The sequence below is a fragment of the Microtus oregoni genome, unplaced genomic scaffold (genome assembly GCF_018167655.1).
Source record: "Microtus oregoni isolate MIOR12 unplaced genomic scaffold, Mior012 000017F_ref0000208, whole genome shotgun sequence".
NCBI classification, from domain to species: Eukaryota; Metazoa; Chordata; class Mammalia; order Rodentia; family Cricetidae; genus Microtus; species Microtus oregoni.
The window spans coordinates 34,880,669-34,885,665 of NW_024543076.1; positions in this window are offsets into that span (position 1 = coordinate 34,880,669).

Here is a 4,997-nt window from a genome sequence, read left to right on the forward strand (position 1 = left end):
ATGTGCTGTATCGTCCACAAGAAAAGACAATTGCACTGTCATCATATTAAATGAAAGTTTTATTCACAAAACAGATTTTTGGGCAGAAGGTTCAGAGGGTGAAGGCACATCCCACTAGGCCCAAAAATCTGAGTTCAATCCCCAGACACACAGGGTAGGAGAAATGCAGCTTCTGCAAGGACTCATCGCATCTCCACACACGTGCTGTGATATATGTGCACAAACGTGGGCAGGCGGGCACACATGCATGCACGAACACCCACTCATGCGTAAATAAAGAAGTTAAGCTTTTTTTTAAATTTTTTTTTATTGAGAAAAGAAGAAAAAAAAACCATAAACAAAAAACAAGTTTCCACCTCCTCCCAGCCTCCCATTTCCCTCCCCCTCCTCCCACCCTTCTCCCCCTCCTCCTACCCTTCTCCCCCTCCCCCCACTCCTCTCCAATTCCCTCTCCAGTACACAGAGCAGTCTGGGTTCCCTGCCCTGTGGTAAGTCCTAGGTCCTCCCCCCTCCGACCATATCTAGGAAGGTGATCATCCAAACTGGCTAGGCTCCCACAAAGCCAGCACATTAAGTAGGATCAAAACCCTGAGCCATTGCCCTTGGCGTCTCATCAGCCCTCATTGTTCCCCATGTTCAGAGAGTCCGGTTTTATCCCATGCTTTTTGGTCACAGTCCAGCTGGCCTTGGTGAGCTCCCAGTAGATCAGCTCCACTGTCTCAGTGGGTGGGTGCACGCCTCGTGGTCCCGACTTCTTTGCTCATGTTCTCCCTCCTTCTGCTCCTCATTGGGACCTTGGGAGTTCAGTCCAGTGCTCCTGTGTGGGTCTCTGTCTCTATCTCCATCCATCACCAGATGAAGGTTCTATGATGATATGCAAGATATTCGTCAGTATTGCTCTAGGATAGGGTCATTTCAGGTTCCCAATCCTCAGCTGCCCAAGGAACTAACTGGGAACCTCATGTTGGGCACTTGGGAGCCCCTCTAGGGTCAAGTCTCTTGCCCACCCTAAAGTGGCTCCCTTAACTAAGAATTGTGGTTCCGTGCTCCCCTATCCACCTTTCCTTTAACCAAATTCTCCTGTTTCCCCAAGTCCCCCCTCCTTCCCTTCTACCTTTTCTCTCCCCATCTCCCCTTACCCCATCCCACCCCACCCCCAAGATCCCAATTTTCTCCCCGGCAATTTGGTCTACTTCCCTTAGCCAAGAGGATAACTATATGTTTTTCCTTGGGTTCACCTTCTTACTTAGCTTCTTTAGGTTCACCTATTGTAGACTCCGTGGCCCTTATTTATGGCTAGAAACCAATTATGAGTGAGTACATCCCATGTTCATCTTTTTGGTTCTGGGACACCTCACTCAGGATAGTGTTTTCTATTTCCATCCATTTGCATGCAAAATTCGCGAAGTCATTGTTTTTTACCGCAGCGTAGTACTCTTGCGTGTATATATTCCATACTTTCTTCATCCATTCTTCCATTGAAGGGCATCTAGGTTGTTTCCAGGTTCTGGCTATTACAAATAATACTGCTATGAACGTAGTTGAACAAATGCTTTTGTCATATGATAGAGCATCAGGGTCCAGGGGTAAGTTGATCCCGAATTTCTTGAGAAACCGAAACAATGACTTCCACAGTGGTTGCTCAAGATTGCATTCCCACCAGCAATGGATGAGGGTAACCGTTCCTCCACAGCCTCTCCAGCAAAGGTTATCCTTGGTGTTTTTGACTTTAGCCATTCTGACATGTGTAAGATGATATCTCAAAGTTTTTTTGATTTGCATTTCCCTGATTGCTAAGGAAGTTGAGCACGACCTTAAGTGTCTTTTGGCCATTCGAACTTCTTCTGTTGAGAATTCTCTGTTCAGATCAGTGCCCCATTTTTTAACTGGGTTAATTAGCATTTTAAAGTCTAGTTTCTTGAGTTCTCTATATATTTTGGAGATCAGACCTTTGTCTGTTGTGGGGTTGGTGAAGATCTTCTCCCAGTCAGTAGGTTGCCTTTGTGTCTTAGTGACAATGTCCTTTGCTTTACAGAAGCTTCTCAGTTTAAGTAGGTCCCATTTATTCAATGTTGCCCTTAATGTCTGTGCTTCTGGGGTGATACATAGGAAGCGATCTCTGTGCCCATCTCCTGTAGGGTACTTCCCACTTTCTCTTCTATCAGGTTCAGTGTGTTCGGGCTGATATTGAGGTCTTTAATCCATTTGGACTTGAGTTTTGTGCACGGTGATAGATATGGGTCTATTTTCATTCTTCTACAGGATGACATCCAGTTGTGCCAGCACCATTTGTTGAAGATGCTTTCTTTCTTCCATTGTATACTTTTAGCTCCTTTATCAAAAATGAGGTGTTCATAGGTTTGTGGGATAAAATCCGGGTCTTCTATTCAATTCCATTGGTCGACTTCTCTGTTTTTATGCCAGTACCACACTGTTTTCATTACTGTAGCTCTGTAATAGAGTTTGAAGTCAGGGATGGTAATGCCTCCAGAAGATCCTTTATTGTATAGGATTGTTTTGGCTATCCTGGGTTTTTTGTTTTTCCATATAAAGTTGATTATTGTCTTCTCCAGAACTGTGAAGAATTTTGATGGGACCTTGATGGGGATTGCATTGAATCTATCAATTGCCTTTGGTAGAATTGCCATTTTTACTATGTTGATCCTCCCAATCCAAGAGCAAGGGAGGTCCATCAATTTTTTCGTATCCTCTTCAATTTCTTTCTTCAATACCTTAAAGTTCTTGTCAAATATATCTTTCACTTCCTTGGTTAGATTTACCCCAAGATATTTTATGCTGTTTGTGGCTATTGTGAATGGTGAAGCTTCTCTGATTTCTCTCTCTGCTTCCATATCCTTTGTGTATAAGAGGGCAACTGATTTTTTGGAGTTGATCTTGTATCCTGCCACATTACTAAAGCTGTTTATCAGCTGTAAAAGTCTTTGGTGTAGTTTTGGGGGTCGCTTATGTGCACTATCATATCATCTGCAACTAACGAAAGTTTAACTTCTTCCTTTCCAATTCGAATCCCCTTGATCCCATTATGTTGTCTTATTGCTATTGCTAGAACTACAAGCACTATATTGAAGAGGTATGGCGAGAGTGGACAGCCTTGTCGTGTTCCTGAGTTAAGTGGGATGGCTTTGAGTTTCTCTCCTTTTAATTTGATGTTAGCTGTCGGCTTGCTGTATATAGCTTTTATTATATTTAGGTATGACCCTTGTATCCCTAATCTCTCCAAGACTTTTAACATAAATGGATGTTGAATTTTGTCAAATGATTTTTCAGCATCTAATGAAATGATCATATGGTTTTTTTCTTTCAGTTTATTTATATGCTGGATTACATTGATAGATTTTTGTATGTTGAACCAGCCCTGCATCTCAGGAATGAAGCCTACTTGACCATAATGGATAATTTTTCGGATGTGTTCTTGGATTCGATTTGCCAGTATTTTGTTAAGGATTTTTGCGTCGATATTCATGAGTGAGATTGGCCTGTAGTTCTCTTTCCTGGTTGAGTCTTTGAGTGGTTTTGGTATCAGAGTAATTGTGGCTTCATAAAAGGTATTTGGTAATGACCCTTCTGTTTCTATATTGTGGAATACATTAAGGAGTATAGGTATTAGGTCTTCTTGGAAGTTCTGGTAGAATTCTACATTGAAACCATCTGGTCCTGGACTTTTTTTGGTAGGGAGGTTTTTGATAACAGCTTCTAATTCTTCGAGACTGACAGGTCTGTTTAGATTGTTCACCTGGTCCTGGTTTAGTATTGGTAAATGGTATTTATCTAAAAACGTGTCCATTTCCTTTACATTTTCCCGTTTTGTGGCATACAGGCTTTTGTAGTAAGATCTAATGAGTCTCTGAATTTCCTCTGTGTCTGTGGTTATGTCCCCCTTTTCATTTCTGATCTTATTAATTTGCGTGTTCTCTCTCTGCCATTTGATTAGTTTGGATAGGGGTTTATCAATCTTGTTGATTTTCTCCAGGAACCAGCTTTTTGTTTCATTGATTCTTTGGATTGTTTTCTGTGTTTCTATTTTGTTGATTTCAGCCTTCAGTTTGATTATTTCCAGTCTTCTACTCCTCCTAGGTGAGTCTGCTTCTTTTTTTTCTAGAGCTTTCAGGTGGGCTGTTAAGTCTTCAATATGTGCTTTCTCTGTTTTCTTTAGGTGGGCACTTAGTGCTATGAACTTTCCTCTCAGGACTGTTTTCATAGTGTCCCATAAGTTCGAGTATGTTGTTTCTTTATTTTCATTGAATTCAAGGAAGACTTTAATTTCTTTCTTTATTTCTTCCTTAATCCAGGTATGGTTCAGTAGTTGACTGTTCAGTTTCCATGAGTTTGTAGGCTTTCTGGGGGTAGCATTGTTGTTGAATTCTAACTTTAATCCATGGTGATCTGATAAGACACAGGTGGTTACTAATATTTTTTTGTAACTGTGTAAGTTAGCTTTGTTACCGAGTATGTGGTCAATTTTTGAGAAGGTTCAATGAGCTGCAGAGAAGAAGGTATATTCTTTCCTCTTTGGGTGGAATAATCTATAGATGTCTGTTAAGTCCATTTGCTTCATTACCCCCATTAATTCTCTAATTTCTCTGTTAGGTTTCTGTCTGATTAACCTGTCCATTGTTGAGACAGGAGTGTTGAAGTCTCCTACTTTTTTGTGTGCGGTTTGATGGCTGCCTTGAGTTTTAGTAATGTTTCTTTTACATACGTGGGTGCTTTTATATTAGGGGCATAGATATTCAGGACTGAGACTTCTTCCTGATGAATTGTTCCTGTTATGAGTATAAAATGTCCCTCTCCATCTCTTCTGATTGATTTAAGTTTGAAGTCAACTTTGTTAGAAATTAGTATGGCCACACCTGCTTGTTTCTTAGGTCCATTTGCTTGATAAGCCTTTTCCCATCCCTTTACTCTGAGTAGGTGCCTGTCTTTGTGGTTGAGGTGTGTTTCTTGTAGACAGCAGAATGTTGGATCCTGTTTTCTTA